Below are 18867 nucleotides of genomic sequence, written 5' to 3'. Positions count from 1 at the left end.
AGAATGACAGACTGTTGTGAGTTACCAAGTGGGTTCTGGAAATTGAACACAGGTCTTCTAGAAGAGGAGACAGTGCTCTTAACTGGTGAGCCATCTCTTCAGCCCCAAATAATCTTTTATTTTTTAAGATGTCTCTCTGCTTTGTTCTCAGATTGCCTGCTCTCTAAATTAAGCCTGACTTAAAGATTTCTGTTCCTACTCTGTTGTAAGGCTCTCAGGGCACGAGGGCAGCCAGGTCCCACCCCTGAGAACTTCCAATCGCAGGCTCCAGACCCACAGACACTTTAATGGCCATAACTGCCCCCCAAGCAGCAGGTAGCCAAGCTCCAAGGAACAGAGTAAAAAACCCAAGATCAGGCCACCAATCCCAGGCCACTTAGAGAGCTCCATCCCCCAAAGCCTGCCTTCTTCTCCCCCTGGCCTAGGCAGAAATATCTTGCATGAGGTTTGTGGGTCGGTGCGACTTTCTTTGGCAGGACGCCTTCCCCTCTGAGCTGTAACACTTGCATCTGCTCGTTGGCCTTAGAAGTTATGGTCACCGTGAGCTCCAGTTACACATTTTGTCTCAAAAACCTAAAGAGGGCAGGGCAGAAGAGAAGGCTTAGAAGGTAAGAGCACTTCTTGTTCTTGCATAGGACCTGGATCCAACTCACAGGACTCATAGAGAGGCTCACAGTCATCCATTGCTCCAGTCCCTGGTGACCCAATGCCTTCTTCTGACTTCCTTGGTTTCCAGGCATGCACGTGGTCTATAGACACACACCAAAAACACTCACACACATAAACAAAAAAAAAAAGAAAGGAAGAAAATTACAGCAAGTTAAATTTCATTCATTTGGTTTGTTTGTTTTGTTGTTGTAGTTGTTTTATGACAGAGTTTCTCAGTTTTAGCCTGGTTGTCCTGGAATTCACTCTGTGGACCATAAGGCCTCAAACTGAGAGATCTGCCTACCTCTGTGTCCCGAGTGCTGGAATTAAAGGCCTGTTCCACCATGCTCTCATGTATTTATTCTGTGTTGTGGCAGTGGTGGTTTTTGGGTTTTAGTTTTTTTTTTTTTGCTAGTGTGTGTGTGTGTGTGTGTGTGTGTGTGTGTGTGTGTGTGTGAAGGTTAGAGGTCAGAGGACAACTTTCAGGAGTGTGATGTGCTCACTCATACAGCACGCATATGGAGAGGAGAGAATAATGTCTGGAGTTGGTCCTCTCCTCCACCATGTATGTCTAGGGGATTGAACTCATGTCCTCAGGCTTGGTCACAGCATCTTGACCCACTGAGCCATTCCTCCAGCCCACTCAGTGAAGTTTAGACATTTGGGGACTTTTTAAATTTTATTTTCTGTGCATGGGTGTTTTGCCTGCATGTATACAGTGCACCACATGGAGACCTGGTGCCCAGGGAGGCCAGAAGAGGGTGGCAGAGTTCCTGGAACTGGAGTTTCAGAGGGTTATGAGTCACCCTGTGAAATCAAAGCCTGGTCCTCTGGAAGAGCAGCCCGTGTTCTTGATCACTGAGCCAACTCTCCAGCCCTTGCTTTGTGGGTTGTAGGGTTTGTTGCGGGAAAGGCAGTTGGTTGTTTTATGAGATTTTTTTTTTAAACGAATTATTATGGGGGCTCTAATTAGGAAGAGGATAAACACAGAAGGGAGGAGGGAAGAGAACAGTAAGAATGTCTGAAAAACCATAAGGAATCATATTGTTAACTCTCTACCAAAAATACCTATAATATATTTAAGTCAGTACATAAATATACATATATAGTTTAAATGAAATTTTCCCATCTGGTCTGACTATGCTCTCCCAAAGAGCCATAGACCATCTAACGAAACCCCAGCATCAAGCATGAGAAGCCCTCTTTTGAGCTGTTGGTCAGAGTTGTCCAAAGACTAGCAAAAACATTATAGGCTTTTGCTCTTACCTTTAGTTGCCCCCAGAGGTAGAAGGTAAGCGCCTATTGCTAAAGATGCCATGCAATTCACATACAGGGCCCAGAGGCCCCTGAAAGGGAACCCCTGAGGGCTTCCTCCCTGAGGACTCGTTTTCTTTTTTTTTTTTGGTTTTTCGAGACAGGGTTTCTCTGTGGCTTTGGAGCCTGTCCTGGAACTAGCTCTGTAGACCAGGCTGGTCTCGAACTCACAGAGATCCGCCTGCCTCTGCCTCCCAAGTGCTGGGATTAAAGGCGTGCGCCACCATCGCCCGGCCAGGACTCGTTTTCTTGATACCAGAAAGTGCCACGAGAGTTTCCAAAAGGGGGAAGCAACCAAGAGTCCTACCCAGACCTGATGCCTATTGTTGGGGTCCAGCCTCAACGGGTTCATACATTCCAGGGTAGAGGCATGTGCATTAGAAATGTTAGGCAGAAAAAAATAGAGGCACAGGATAGAGTCAGGAGGGCAACCCAGTGAGTACTGAATCTGCCCACGGTTGCTTTTCATAGGCTTTATATACCCCATCCAGAGAGGAGGGGAAGACGAAGACCTGTTTACCAAACTGTAAGGAACAAAGTGGTTATCTTTTCAATACCCAAAGCATCAAGTAACCACACCCTAGGTCAAAATATCCTGCTAGCAGCCACAGTGTGAGCCAAACCGCCAGTGAATAACATTGAAGGAGCCAGAATAGGCCTGAACTCTCCGACCTTTGGTCAAGGTGGAAGGAATCCACGTCTGTGGGCTCCAACAGCCTATGACCCCCAACAATGACCAGCATAGCACAATAATCCTAGGGGTGCGAGGTTCAGCAGCGGTGGCATACTCACCTTGGTGATCAGCGGCAGCTCTTTTTTTCCCTGATACAGGGATTCTCTGTGTAGACCAGGCTGTCCTGGAACTACCTTGTAGACCAGGCTGGCCTTGAACTCACAGAGATCCGCCTGCCTCTGCCTTCAGAGTGCTGGGATTAAAAACATGTGCCACCTCAGCCCAGTGAATTGCCGCTCTATTAAACCAGTATAATCCTTAACTACATTCTAAACAGTTGTCCTTACACTCACAGATAAGTGTAGTACTCACCCCTTTGCAACATCCTCTGCAAAGATGGAGACCGTTACAGAAAACCACAACCAATCAAAGCGCAGAATTGTGGAGCCCAACCCCACTAATACCTCTGCAGCACAATTCCTGTACCTAAGGCTCAGAGACCATCGTGGTAGAGGGAACAGAAAGATTGTAGGAGCCGGAGGATCAAGGAGTGTGCTATGAGATGGTGTCTCTTAGGACACTCAGAAGTTACACCCCTACTCACCAGATGACCACGTAAGCGTGAGTTGAAGAAAGATGACACCAATAGACAAGCTAACGTGCATAGGGCAAGCTCACCAAGCTGAAACCCTACACAAATGACTATAAGCAGCTAAGAAATGCTGAGAGTGGGAGGAATGGCTTCCCCAGGAAAGAGCACATCACTGATTATTCAGAATCAAATGGTCAGTCCTGAAAACATACAGATAAGTAACATTATACAGACCAAGCAGGTTGTATTTCTATTTAGGAACACACACATGCACACAACACACACGTATACAATAATTAATGAAAAAGAGAACCAGGTGGTGGTGGCAAACACTTTCGATTCCAGCACTCAAGAGACAGAGGCAGGCAGATCTCTGAGTTTGAGGCCAGCCTGGTCTACAGAGCAAGTTCCAGGGCAGCCAAGGCTATATAGAGAAACCCTGTCTTGAAAAACAACAACAACAACAAAGAGTTCATGAATTTGGTGTTTTTTTTTTTTTTGGTTTTTCGAGACAGGGTTTCTCTGTGGTTTTGGAGCCTGTCCTGGAACTTGCTCTTGTAGACCAGGCTGGTCTCGAACTCACAGAGATCCACCTGCCTCTGCCTCCCGAGTGCTGGGATTAAAGGCATGTGCCACCACCGCCCAGCTTGAGTTCATGAATTTGAAAGAGAGTAAGGAGGGATATATGAGAGGGTTTGGAGGGAGGAAAGGGAAGGCAGAAAATGATGTGATCATATTATAATCTCAAAAGAAAAGATTAAAAGTATTTATTTTGAATCTCATACATGTGTGTGTAGATATGTACACATGGGTCCAGATGGCCACTGAGGCTAGGAGAGGCCTTAGGTCCCCAGAATCTGAAGCTACAGATTGGTATGAGCAGCCCCACTTGGGTCCTGGGGCCCAACTCAGGTCTCCCGCAAAAGCAAGAAGCACTTGCGCCACTAACCCGTCTCTCCAGCCCTGAGGGGTATTTTGTTGTTTTTGAAGAGGCAAGGTTTCGTCTGTCCCAAGTTTGTCTTGAATTGATATTAGACTACCTTTCAAGTAGTCATGCTGTTTGAAACCAGGCATTTGGGAAATGTGGCTGTCCATGTGCGTTCCTGAGTACGTGACAGGTTTGACCTGAGTTTAGTTTCAGCCAGGCTTGGTCACGCTGCCTGTAATCCCAGTATTCCAAAGGCTGAAGCAGGAGGACTGCCTCAGGTCAGGCTGGACTACAAGGCAAAACCTGACTCAGACTGATAAACTAGCTTGCCTTCATTTTAGGTTTGGAAGCCATCTTACAGTAGAAAACAAACTAGGTTCGTTCCTGTTTATAACTAAATCTCTGTTTCTCACAAATTGGCCTATGCCGCACCTGCAGCCTGGACTACAGATGGTCCTGTACTGCCTGATCCACGCCTTTGTTTCACCAAGGTCTTGTGACTGCCTTTTATGACCACCTCGCAACCACGTCTCCGTTTCAGGAGGTTGTTATGACCAACTTGTCACGATTATGTTCTCCTTCTGTGACCCCACCTATTTGCCTGCCTATCCCCCATTTGGAAGCCCCATACCTCTGAGCTATAAAAACCCTTATTTTCCCCATGTCCAATGCTGATCTCTCGAACCCTGTACACAGGGGAGACAGCCTGTGAACATGAATAAAGAGCTTGCTCCAATTTGACCATGATTTGGGTCAATGATCTTTCTTCTTGAGTCTGTGGGATTAACAAAACAAGAGAAAATGTAGCTCAGTTGGTAGAGCATATGCTTAACATGCACAAAGCCCTGGTTTCCATCTCCAGCACCATAAAAACTTGGTGTGATACTATCTACGGTCCCAGCTCTCAGGAAGAGGAGGCATTCCCAGCTACACTGCAAAAATTAAAGAATTTAGTTTTAGTTTGATGGCAGAGAGCTATTGTAATTCCATTTTGATTTGCCCCTTTAATGCAGTGTAAAAGGCCAATCCAAGCTAATTTTTCCTAGAAACCTTATTTCTAGAGGCTCCCTATATTTCTGGGCTCATGGACTTTCTATCTCTCAAGTGATGTCCAGAAACGTGAAGGACATCCAGTGCCAGCTTCATGATGCCCTCCTGTGCTTCACTCTTCTCCTGAGGTCTTCATTCCACCACCTACCAGCTAGTAGAGGCTAATCTTCCCCGCACAGACAGGGTCACCAGATTTGCAACCTTAATTCCAGCTGTAGCCTTGCTTCCCCTTTTTGATGGAGCCTAACGTAACTACAGACACGGGTTCCTAAGGTTAGGAGGCAGACGTCTGGGCTTTGCTTTGCGGTGACGGGGATGGAATCCAGGAAACTGCATGCTAAGCACGTGCTCTCTAACACTCACACACACACACACACACACACACACACACACACACACACACACTCTCTCTCTCTCTCTCACACACACACACACACACACACTCACACACACATACTCTCTCTCTCTCTCTCTCTCTCTCTCTCTCACACACACACACACACACACACACACACACACACACACACACGAAACAGATTTCCCAGGAGCCACTATTCTGTCTACTACAAAGGTTCTCATAGTCTTGCCAGAGGGAAGAAGTAGGACCAGGAGGTGGCAGTCAAAATGGCCTAGATTGTTACTGCATATAAACTGTACCTCAAGGAGCTTTTAAAAGGTTGGCTCTTGACAATCAAGGCCTCTATAATCATAGTAGCAGTTAGTAACTATCATGTTTGTTTGTTTTTTAAATACATTTATTTTATTTTATATGTATGGGTATTCTGTCTGCATATGTGTCTGGGCACCGTGTACATGCCTATGTCTGCAGAGACCAGAAGAGAACTCTGGATCTTCTAGAACTTCAGTTACAGCTGGTTGGGAGCCACCATGTGAGTGCTAGGAATTGAATCTGGGTCCTCTGGAAAAGTATCAAATGTTCTCTCTCTCTCTCTCTCTCTCTCTCTCTCTCTCTTTCTTTTTTTTTTCCTTCTGAAACAGGATTTCTCCATGTAGTCCTGGTTGTCCTGGAACTCACTCTGTAGGCCAGGTTGGCCTTGAACTAAGAGATCTGCCCGTCTCTGTTTCCCAAGTATGGGATTAAAGGCGTGCTCTACCACCACCTGACTGCATCAAATGTTCTTAACCATTTCTCAGACCCTGTTTGCTTTCATGTGTGTGTACATGCATACATAGCAGATGTGTGTTTGGGTGCACACATGTGCACACGCATGTGGAGGCCAGAGGACAGCCCTGAGTATCATTCTCAGGAAAACCATATGCCTCCTTTAAGGCAGTCTCTCATTAGTTTACCAATTAGATGGCTGAGCCCCGGGGATTCTAAATGTGAATCACCACACCTGGAACTTCTATCTGGGCTTTGAGGATGCGGCTTAGGACCTCATGCTTGTGAGGCAGATGACGACCTCCCTGGACCTGGCTGTCATTCATGAGAGTCTGCTATGACTTTATATGCTTTGTTAGGTACCCATAATTATCCTCACAACCTCAAGGAACTGAAGATGCTGTATTTCTCTTTATAAATGAAACCAAGGCTCAAAGAAACAAAACAAATTGCCCAGGTTCACACCTCTGGAGTGATGGGGTCCGGATGGGCATGAGGTCAAGAGAAACCAAAGCCTGCATACTAACCTCTAGCCATCTGGCCCTTCAGTGCGTCCTCTTTGCTCACGCCCATGCAAGGAGGCTGTCCCCAAACAGCAAAGTCTGTTTTCACCAAGTCTATACATCTGTTTCAAAGCCACTCTGTCAGAGAAGTTTCCCCAGCCCCTCACCCGGAAGTTCTTACTTTCTCTTCTGGGCCCACACAGGTCTCAACCTACTTCTAGTAAAGCGTTTGATCCTAGTAAAGCAATGGCATTTACAGGGTCACCTTCTTCCCCAAATTCTAATCCCTTTCAGATCAGAAACCACGCCTTCCTCATTTTTTGCTCCTCACAGCGGCTTGGTTCCTCGTGGATATTCACTGGGATTCTCTGAATCAAGTGGTTCTGAGAGCTCACTCTCCGGGTGTCCTCCCCTGCGCCCCACTCTAATTGCATAGCAACTGTAGATAAAACAAAAAGAACACACCAAAATGATAGTGTTGAGTTCAAAAACAAGATTATCATCTCTGGGACCTTCAACTAAATAGAAACACGAAGTCATGGACAGAGCTCAAACTCCAAGCTACAAGTCCTTGTAAAGATGGGGGAAGAGACAGCCAAGCACAGAGAGCAGAAAGTCCTCCAGGCAAGGGGCACAAAAGCCACACTCAGTGCTCAGGTACTGGGGTAACATTCTTCACTACAAAAAAAAACCAAACAAACAAACCTGGAGGAATAAGACCCCTGACGGCCGCTTAGGGACACTTTAGAACTCAAAACAAGAGGCCTAAGTGCTTGCCTAGGACTCCCGAAGCCCTGGGTTCAATCCTCAGCACTGCACAAACCTGTCCACACCAGTAATCCTAGCACTCAAGAGTTCAAAATCATCCTCCTAGGTTACACAGCAAGTGGAGACTTCTATGAGGCCCTGTCTCAAAAACACCATAACTAAAAGCCAGTTATGGTGGAGCACACCTTCAATCCCAACTGTGGGGAGGCAGAGGCAGGTAGATTTCTGTGAGTTCAAGGCCAGCCTGGTCTACACAGCAAGTTCCAGGACAGGCAGAAATATAGAGACCCTGTCTCAAAAAAAAAAAAAGAAAAAAAAAGAAGAAAAACAGGATGGGGAATAGAGATTGGTTAGTGGAAAAACACTTGCCTTGCAACATGGAGACCTGAGTCTGACCCTAAGAATTCATGTAAACCCTAGCATGGTGGAGTGCTTTTGTAATCCCAGTAGTGGGTGACAGTGGTTAGCCTTCCTCACAACATTCCAAGCCAAGGTACCCTGTCTCAAAAGTGGAAGACAAGCATCTGAGAAATGATACCTAAGGCCGTTTCCTGACCTAAGCGCACACATTCAGTATGTAACTTAACATATGCAGCCTTCAATGCCTAGCACCGCACATAGGAAAAAATCAAACGATAATAACCTATGTCATAATTAGTAGTGAGCGAGGCCTATAGTCCCAGCTACTCTGGAGACTGAGGCAGGAAGACTGAAAGTTTAAGACCTTCCTAGAAACTTACAGAGAAGCCTGGTCTCAAAATAAAAAGGGAAAAAGGAGCTGGGGATATTGTTCAAGGGACAGAGCCCTTTCCTAGCGTACTGGGAGTTCTAGGTTTAATCTCTGTTACTTCTAAGTAAACATGAGTAAATAAATAAAATAAATGAAGCTAGGTGGTCACAACAAATTGCAAACGGCTATCCAACCCAACTGTGTGTCCATCTCCACAAGCCTGGGGTAAGGTAGTCAATAAAATCCACAATCTCAGCTGAGCGGTGGTGGCACACTCCTTTATGTCAGCACTCGGGAGGCAGAGGAGGTGGCCTGTGAGTTCTGGGCCAGCCTGGTCTATAGAGTGAGTTCCAGGGCAGCCAGAGCTATGCAGAGAAACCCTGTCTCAAAAAACAAAAACAAAAACAAAAAATCCACAATCTCATGCTTGTGAGAATTTACTCCTTCAAGCTACTAGGATTGTGTAGGGTTGGAATCTGTGTTAGGTTGATGAAGGGAAAGAACTTTGTTCTTGGACAACCTTGAGAGTAGCAAGAGCACCTCTGTCCTCAATCACCAGCATTCAACAGAAGCCAAGAAGGAATCCTGACATCTAATGACTGCGACAGCCCCTCTTGGAGGTTCAGTAAGAGCTGCTGCTTAGTCCAGTGAGATAAGACAGTTCAGGGGATGGAGGTCCTTGCTACTGAGGCTGGTGACCTGAGTTCCATCCTGGGAACCACGTGGCAGAAGGAAAGAACTGATTCCTGAAGGTGGTCCTCTGATCTCATTTATACCCTGACATGGCATCCTTACATGATAGATATAATAAAAATAAAGACCTCATGGGACCAGGTGCGGTGATAAGCTCACCTACACGCCCAACACTAGGACAAGAGCATTGGAGAAGCAGGTGAATTGTGAGTTCCAGCCTGGGCTACACAGTCACACTGTCTTCTTCTTTATTTTTCTTAACTTAAAAAAAAAATTAGCATTTGAAATACTGGGTTTCATGATGGCATTTTCACACACATACATCATTACGCTTTGTTTCGACCTCACTGCTCTCTGTCTTCCTTCCTCCAACTGCTGATCCATTTCCTCCGAAATACTCCATCTTTCTGTTTTCCATTAGCCTCTATCATTCCCACCCACACCTCCAGACCCTGGAAACCCAGACCAGGTTTTTTGTTTTTTAAGGAGCTCATGATGAGGGACAGACTGGGCATTTCTAAACCCTCAGAATTCTAAACTCCTTCCAAGAAGCCCTGCAAAGCGGAGAAGGTGCCAGGAATAAAATCCCAGCCAGAGGGACAAATAGGAAGAAGGCCCCAAAAAAGGAGAGGCGGGTGTGTGGCCCAAGCTGTAATCACAGACCTTGAGAGGTAGAGGCAAGAGGGGCAGAAGCTCAAAGCCAGTAGTCTCCAAAACATGAGACCCTGTCTCAACTGCACCCCACCCCCAAGGCAAGTAACTAAGACAATAATAAAATAAGAGTGAGGGAGGGCAGTAGAAGAGGCAGATCGCAGGAGGAGTGTCGAGACTCCAGACTGAAAGGGCATGAACATACCAACGGAAACTGATTCAGAGCAACTAATCCACTGGAGGATTGGTTCAAAACACTCAAAGAGGGGCTCGAGAGGTGTCTCAGCAGTTACAAGCACTGGCTGCTCTTTCAAGGGCCTGGGCTTGAGTCCCAGCGACTCACATGTTGGCTTACAATTGTCTGTAACTACAGTTCTAGGGGACCCAAAGCCCTTCTCTGGGTTCCTCAGGGACCAGACACACACACATAGTATCCATGCAAGGCAAACATTCACATGCAAACAATATAAAGTAAATAAATAAATAAAAAGAATATTACAGGAGCTGGAGAAGTGGCTTAGCAGTTAAGAGCACTAGCTGCTCTTCCAGAGGACCTGGGTTCGATTCCTAGCACCCACATAGCAGCTCCCAATTGTCTCTGACTCCAATTCCAAGGAATCCGACACACAGACATACATGCAGGCAAAGCATCAGCACACATAAAATAAATAAATAAATAAATAAATAAATAAATAAATAATCATTAAAAAATAAAGCCATCAAATTTATTTTTTAAAAAAAGAATATTACGAAAACCAGGCCAGTTTTGTGATGGTAAATAATCCTAATATTGATGAGAGCAAGAAGCAGAGGGTCAGGAATTCAAGGCTGTCCTTCCGTGGGGGAGGTGTAAACAGTGTCCATGCCTTCTCCTAAGGTCCCAGTTACAAATCAAGGCATGATTCCACCAAAGTTCATTCTGAACAATCGGTGAGTTTATTGAGGGGTTATCTACAAGGGTGTTGTAAAGCACTCCCCAAAAAAGCCACACTGGAAAATCTTTACTCAGCAGGGATGAGGACTTTCCCATCCCACGAAGATGGAGGCCTTCTCCTGCAGTCTCCCCTGGCCTACATACACAAACCTCTCCCCCAGGCCTGGGGCAGTGTTGAGTGTTAGGCCGTAGAGAGCAGCTGGATGCGCAGGTCACTGTAGGTCAGGAGAGGGAGGGTTGGAAAAGTTAGACTTGTTCCTCGAGTGTTCTTGGAGCTGACAGGTTCCGGCCTCAGGTGCTGGACCTCAAGGAGCCCCATGCTTTTCCGTGGGTACTCTTTGGATGTCTATAAATAGCTGGTGTCAGAATGCTATACAGTCAGGGACTCTCAGGCAACCAGACTCTACAGCAGTCTTGTTGACAAAAATACCTTCTGCAGAGTTTACTAAATCCTCCTCTGAAGCCTAGGATTCGCCTAGGCTTCCACACAACTACCTAATGTCTGAGTCCAGAAAGGTTCTGTTTGGGTCCTGCTAATCACTGTTCCCCTGAGGACCTCTGTCCAACTCTGTATACTCACCTACCTCTAGTTTATAGTTAACGGTTTGTTTATAAGTGTGTATGTGTGTTGTGTGTTTCAAGGCAAGGTGTCTTACTCAAGGTTTCTACCACTTTGAAGAGACACCATGACCACGGCAACTCTTACAAAGGAAGCATTTAATTGTGGTGGCTCGCTTACAATGCAGTCCATTATCATCATGGTGAGACACGGTGGTGTGCAGGCAGACATGAAACAGTAACTCCACTTCCAGAGGGTCTGATGTCCTCTTCTGGCCTCTGCAATCACCAGGCACGCACTGACACACTGATGCACTTACTGTAGGTAAAACACTCCAGTACATAAAATAATTTTGTTTTGTTGTTGTTTTGTTTTTGTTTTTTGAGACAGGGTTTCTCTGTATAACAGACAGCCCAAGCTGTCCTGGATCTAGCTCTGCAGACCAGGCTGGTCTTGAACTCACAGAGATCCGCCTGTCTCTGCCTCCAGAGTACTGGGATTAAAGGCGTGCCCCACCACCACTTGGCAATAAAAAGATTTTTTAATATATATAAAATCCTCCATTTTTTCCCAAAAAACAGTTCAAAAGTCATCCTTGGCTACATAACAAGTTCAAGACTAGCCTGGAGCCGGGCGGTGGTGGCGCACACCTTTAATCCCAGCACTTGGGAGGCAGAGGCAGGCGGATCTCTGTGAGTTTAAGACCAGCCTGGTCTACAAGAGCTAGTTCCATGACAGGCTCTAAAACCACATAGAAACCCTGCCTCGAAAAACCAAAAAAAAAAAAAAAAAAAAAAAAAGACTAGCCTGGACTACATGAGATCCTGTTTCATATATATATATATATATATGTATGTATGTATGTATGTATGTATGTATGTATGTATGTATATGTATATGTTTGGCTACATTGTAATCGAAAACTTCTGTATTTAAAAAGCCCACAAAGGAGCCTAGGCAGTTTGGATGCTCACCTTACTAGACCTGAATGGAGGTGGGTGGTCCTTGGACTTCCCACAGGGCAGGGAACCCTGATTGCTCTTTGGGCTGACGAAGGAGGGGGACTTGATCTGGAGAGGGGGAGGGAAATGGGAGGCGGTGGCGGGGAGGAGGCAGAAATCTTTAATAAAGAAATTAAAAAAAAATTAAAAAGCCCGCATAAAGGGCTGGAGAGATGGCTCTGAGGTTAAGAACAACAACTGCCCTTTCCGAGGACCCAGGTTCAGTTCCCAGCACCCACATGGCAGGTCACAACTGTTTGTAACACTAGTTTCAGGGGATTTAACACCCTCTTCCAGACTTCATAGGCCCTGCATGGTTATGCACAGACTTACATGTAGGCAAGCATTCATACGCATAAAATAAAAATAAAATCTCACAAAATGGAAAAGTGAAGAGTCTCCCCCTTTAAAAAAAAGCCTACATAGGAACTAAGGATGAAGCTCAGTTGGTAGGTCACTTGCTTTGCATGCACAAATCCTTGGGTTTGAGCACCTTTACGACATAAACCAGATACGATGGCACACACCTGTAACGCCATCAACTGGTAACAGGTGGAGGCAGGAAGCGTGGAAGTTTGAGGCCATCTTGGACCACATAGCTAGTGCTTTGTTGATCAACTTACTGTGTAGGCCAGCCTGGGTGGGGCACACAATGTCATGTCTAAGAAAAAAAAAAGACAAGCTAGCCTGCTGTTATGGTTTATGTCCACAGTCCCAGCACTTGGCAGGCTGAGGCAGGGGGATCACCCATGTGCTACACGGTGAGTCCCAGAACAACCTGGGGTACAAAGTAAGATCATGTCTCAAAAACAGAACAAAAAAATAGAGACAAAGAGAAAGCAAAGAAAACCACAAGTCACAGCCAGAAGACTTGTCTGTCATAAAGCTGAGACATAATTGGCTCAAAATGGTTAATGCATTCCTCAGGTCAGTACACAAAAACAGCATAAGCTGTAGGAAACCAAAGCCATACCCAGTTTCCCATTGTCAACTGAACAGTCAAGTCACCAGTAAGCAAGGATGTTCGTGCCCATCAGATTGCTAAAACTTAAAACATCTGAAAATGTTAACTTGGACTGAGACTGCGGAGCAGAATGGCTGTCAGTCACTGCTGGAGTTCTCCAGCACAGGCTCGCTGAGCGCTTGTGTCCAATAAGGGGAGCTGTACTGCACTAGGCCAGCAAGAGAGTCTGCAGGAGACCTGAGCTAGGGTGTTGAGTGGGTGCTGTGGGTGCTAGGGTGTTGGGGTAGGTGCTGTGGGTGCTAGGGTGTTGGGTGGGTGCTGTGGATGCTAGGGTGTTGGGTAGGTGCTGTGGGGGCTAGGGTGTTGGGTGGGTGCTGTGGGTGTTGGGTGGGTGCTGTGGGTGCTAGGGTGTTGGGTGGGTGCTAGGGTGTTGGAGTAGGTGCTGTGGGTGCTAGGGTGTTGGGTGGGTGCTGTGGGTGCTAGGGTGTTGGGTGGGTGTTGGGTGGGTGCTGTGGGTGTTGGGTGGGTGTTGGGTGGGTGCTGTGGGTGCTAGGGTGTTGGGTGGGTGCTAGGGTGTTGGAGTAGGTGCTGTGGGTGCTAGGGTGTTGGGTGGGTGCTGTGGGTGCTAGGGTGTTGGGTGGGTGCTAGGGTGTTGGAGTAGGTGCTGTGGGTGCTAGGGTGTTGAGTGGGTGCTAGGGTGTTGGGTGGGTGCTGTGGGTGTTGGAGTAGGTGCTGTGGGTGCTAGGGTGTTGGGTGGGTGCTAGGGTGTTGGAGTAGGTGCTGTGGGTGCTAGGGTGTTGAGTGGGTGCTAGGGTGTTGGGTGGGTGCTAGGGTGTTGGAGTAGGTGCTGTGGGTGCTAGGGTGTTGGGTGGGTGCTAGGGTGTTGGAGTAGGTGCTGTGGGTGCTAGGGTGTTGAGTGGGTGCTAGGGTGTTGGGTGGGTGCTAGGGTGTTGGAGTAGGTGCTGTGGGTGCTAGGGTGTTGGGTGGGTGCTAGGGTGTTGGAGTAGGTGCTGTGGGTGCTAGGGTGTTGGGTGGGTGCTAGGGTGTTGGAGTAGGTGCTGTGGGTGCTAGGGTGTTGAGTGGGTGCTGTGGGGGCTAGGGTGTTAGGTGGGTGCTGTGCGTGGTAGGGTGTTGGGGTAGGTACTGTGGGTGTTGGGTGGGTGCTGTGGGTGGTAGGGTATTGGGTGGGTGCTAGGGTGTTGGGTAGGTGCTGTGGGTGCTAGGGTGTTAGAGTGGGTGTGTAGTTTATGCCTGTAGTCCTTGCTGCCTGAGAAACTAAAGTGTTGCTAGAACTCAGAAATTCAAGATTAAGCAACATAAAGACACTGTGTTGTAGTTTTCTTTCTCATTTTAAATTTTATTTATTTTGGGACAGCACAGATACCCAGACTGATCTTGAACTGACTTTGTAGACCAGGAAGGCCTTGGATTTCCTGGGGCTAAATGTGTAGGTGACACTAATCCTGCGGCACTAGGACCCATCTTATTTGGGGTTTGTTGGTGGATTTGTTTTGAGACAGGGTCTCAGGTAGCCCAGGCTAGCCTGGAACTTGCTACTTGGATAAGGATGAGCTTGATCACCAGCCTCTATCAGCCACACAACTAGGACCAAGGACCAGTTCTCCTGTGTCCCTGCTTCCAAACAGACTTCGACTGTTGCCATGAGCACGAGCCTTTGAGCACAAGAACTGGAACTCAGGCTCTTTTGTACTCCCCTCCATCAGGTTGCTACTTAGGGGACGAATTTAACCACCAGAAGCGGCAAACTCAGACAGCTTTGGCAAAGCAATGGCCAATCTTCAGCAGCAGGTTGAAAAGCTTGACCGAGGTGACTTGGAAATGCGGGACTCCTATTGGGTGCCCGTTAGTCACCCCTCCTGACCCATGCAGTGCTCTGCTCCGTCGCCTGGGTGCCTGCTCCACTCACAGCTGGAGGGCTGCCACACCGAGGACAAAGGCGATGGTGTCCCCTCCAGCCCGGCAGAGCCTTTCGCTGCCAAGGCCCGGGAGAAGAGAAGCCACATGTGACCCCGCGTGTGACCCAGCTCCTGACCAGGCTCCAACTCAGCCTCCCAACCCTGGCCGTCAGAGGTTCCCAGACTCAGCAGGCTCGGGGGACAGGCCCAGGGTCACTATGGGTCTTCCCAGCACTTTGGCTTAATTTTATGTGTATCCATGTATGTCTGTGTACCACACACATGCTCAGTGCCCACAGAAGCCAGAAGAGGATGATGGGTCCTCTGGAATTGGAGTTTCAGATCGGGTTTGAGCTATGACTTGAACCTTGGTCTTCTGGAAGAGCTCTTAACGGCTGAGCCATTTCTCCAACCCCTATATAAATATGTTTTTTTATTGCATTTGTCTGTCTCGTGGGCTTGTGCATATGAATGCAGTTGCCCTAGGAGGCCAGAGGCATAGTATCTCCCTGGAGCTAGGGTTACAAGCTCTTGTGGACTACCTGTGTGTGCTGGGAATCAAACTCATCTTCTGCAATTATGCAAGTAATAACTAAATGTTAATATAATCATAAGAAATGAAATAATAAAAATTAATTAAAACTTTAATACAGAGATTCAACTGTTTTCATCTTTTCCATTTGTATTACATTAAGTGATTTATATTGTTATCATTTTGTAAAGTCTTTTTAAAATCTCACTGCACATTTTGGAATTATTAATTATTAGTCCTCACTGTGCTCTCTTTCTCAGCAGCAGCGCCCACAATGAGCGGCGAGCATGTTAGAAACACAGCCTAAAGCCAGGGGAGATTATGCACACCTGCAATCCCAGCATTCAAGAGGTGGAGGCAGCAGGGTCTCAAGTTTGAGAGAGGCCTGGGCTACGTAGCGGGAACTTGTTAAGAAAAGAAAAATTAGAAAGGTTTTTAAGAAGCAAGGAAGAGAGAGCTGTCCGTGGTGGCACAGGGTTTTACCCCCAGGATTAGGAAAGCAGGCGCAAGTGGGTCGCAGTGAGTTCGAAGCCAGCGTGGCCCACATCCTGATTCCAGGACAGCCAGAGCAGCACAGTGAGACCCTATTTAAAAGCAAAACAAGCCAGACGGTGGTGGTGCACGCCTTTAATCCCAGCACTCGAGAGGCAGAGCCTGGTCTACAAGAGCTAGTTCCAGGACAAGCTCCAAAACCACAGAGAAACCCTGTCTTGAAAAACTAAATAAATAAATAAATAAATAAATAAATAAATAAATAAATAAATAAATAAATAAATAAATAAATAAATAAATAAATAAATGCAAAACAAAAGGATGAAAGTAAAAGAGAAACCAAAAATGTAGACTCCCTTCCCTAGGCCTACCTCAGACCTTTCCCATGAAAGCCTACATTTTGACAAGCCTCTGAGATGATTTGTCTGGGTGATATTGTTTCAAAACTGTGAGCAGGGCCGGGCGATGGTGGCGCACACCTTTAATCCCAGCACTTGGGAGGCAGAGGCAGGCGGATCTCTGTGAGTTCGAAACCAGCCTGGTCTACATGAGCTAGTTCCAGGACAGGCTCCAAAGCCACAGAGAAACCCTGTCTCGAAAAAACCAAAAAAAAAAAAAAAAAAAAAAAAACTGTGAGCAGGCCAGCTGTAGTGTAGACCTTTGACCCCAGCACTCAGGGGACAGAGTCAGGTAGATCTCTGTGAGTTCGAGACCAGCTAGGGCTGAATAGTAAGACCTGACCTATGCGCCAAAAGACGGGTTTAAATGAAAACCAAGGGCTAGGGAGGTGATGATTTAGTGTGTAAAGTGCCTACTCGAGAACCTAGATCCTAGGCACGAGGGTATTAGGTCGGGGCAGGATGTGGAAGCAAGCGGACCTGTGGAACTCTTTAGCTATCCAGACTGGCCGGCTCTATAAGCTAGTCCAGTGTCAAAAAGGAAGATGGAGAGTCATGGAGGAAGGCCCCAGTGTTGCCCTCTGGCCTCCACACACAGGTATACCCACACGAACTCATCTATACACTAATGCACACGTACATGCACTTTAAAGAAAAGCAATCAAAACCAACCCTGGTCTTGCCTTTGTCCTTTGATTCCAAACTCTTAAAAGTTACTGAAATTAGGTGGACCTGTGGGACGGGTGTGACCCTAGCACTCAGGAGCCTGCCAGGGATGGAGACCAAGGCCTCAACGTGCTACACCGCAAGGCTGTTAAAAACCTATTTTGCTGTTTTGCTGTTATTTATTTGCTGGTGCTAGGTAAATAAAATCCCAGCGAGCACTGTGACAGAGTACATACCTAGTATGCATTACATCTTAGGCCTGATCCCTAGAAGTACAAAAAGAAGGAAGAAGGGAGGGATGAAGACAAAGGAATTGAGGGACAGAGAGAGGGGGAAAAAAAGAAGCCAATTGAAAAATTATTTATCCTAAAGGATTCCTCAGATACAAATTCAAGAAAAACTACGTTAATCCCAGGCAAGGATCTGTCCGGCTAGAGATTGCCTCTGAGGAGCAGAAGGGAAGCTGAGACCTGGAGCAGATACCAAGGGTGGCTCCTGGGAGCTGGGAATATTATTGTTTTATGATCTGACTGCTTGCTGTTGGGATCTGTCAACGTTCTCAAGGACTAGACGGTTATGATTGCTGCGCTGTGTTTCTTGCCTTGTCCGTCAATAAAGGCTCACTGTGGGGCGGGAGGTACTGCTTAGGATGCTCACCTACTGTGAGGCCCTGGGTTTTATTCTCCAGAACCACAACAGTAATTCCACTGTTGTCCAGTACAGTGGGATACCCCTATAATCCCAGCAAGTTCAAGGCCAGCCCAGACTACAAAAGAGATTAAGAAAATGGCTGGACAGTGTTGGCACACACCTTTAATCCCAGCACCCAAGAGGCAGAAGCAGGTCCATCTGAGTTTGAGGTCAGCCTGGTCTACAGAGTGAGTTCCAGGAAAGCCAAGGCTACAAAGAGAAACCCTGTCTCAGATAGAAAAAAAAATTAAATATAAATACCCAATATTGTAGACATACACCTTTAATCCCTCACTCAGGAGACGCGGGAAGAAGGAGCTTTGTAAACTCAAGGCCAGCCTGGTCTACGTGGGGAGTTCCAGGTCAGCCAAGGCTAGGTATAGAAATTCTATCTCAAGGCAAACAAAGATAAATAATAAATAGGACTGGAAGGTGTGGCTGAGTTCTTCCTGGGATCCACACGGTGGAAGAGAGCAGAGCAGATCTCTCTCTCTCTCTCTCTCTCTCTCTCACACACACACACACACACACTGTAATAACAGATATTTCTTAAGGGCTGGTGAGTTCAGCAGGTATATGGATCTGCCATCAAATCTGATGAGCATCAAACCTGATGACCTGGGCTTGATCCCTAGAGCCCACATGGAGGAAGGAGAGAACTGGCTTCTACATATTGTCCTCTGACCTCCTCACATGTATCATGGCATGAGCGTATACACACATGCACACACACACACACAGACATTCTCTCTTAAATATTTAAACAGGTTATGTAACAAACTTTTTTCCCTCCTAAAACAGGGTTTTTCAGCCGGAGAGTGATGGGGCACACCTTTAATCCCAGTACTCGGGGAGCAGAGGCAGGCAGATCTCTGTGAGTTCGAAGCCAGCCTGGTCTACAGAGTGAGTTCCAGGACAGACCCCAAAGCTATACAGAGAAACCCTGCCTCGGGCAGGGTGTGTGTGTGTGTGTGTGTGTGTGTGTGAGACAGGGTTTTTCTGTATAGCTCTGACTGTTCTGGAACTCAAGATCAAATTGACC

The sequence above is a fragment of the Microtus pennsylvanicus genome, chromosome 2 (assembly GCF_037038515.1).
Source record: "Microtus pennsylvanicus isolate mMicPen1 chromosome 2, mMicPen1.hap1, whole genome shotgun sequence".
Classification (NCBI taxonomy): domain Eukaryota; kingdom Metazoa; phylum Chordata; class Mammalia; order Rodentia; family Cricetidae; genus Microtus; species Microtus pennsylvanicus.
Note: the sequence above shows the minus strand (reverse complement) of the source record.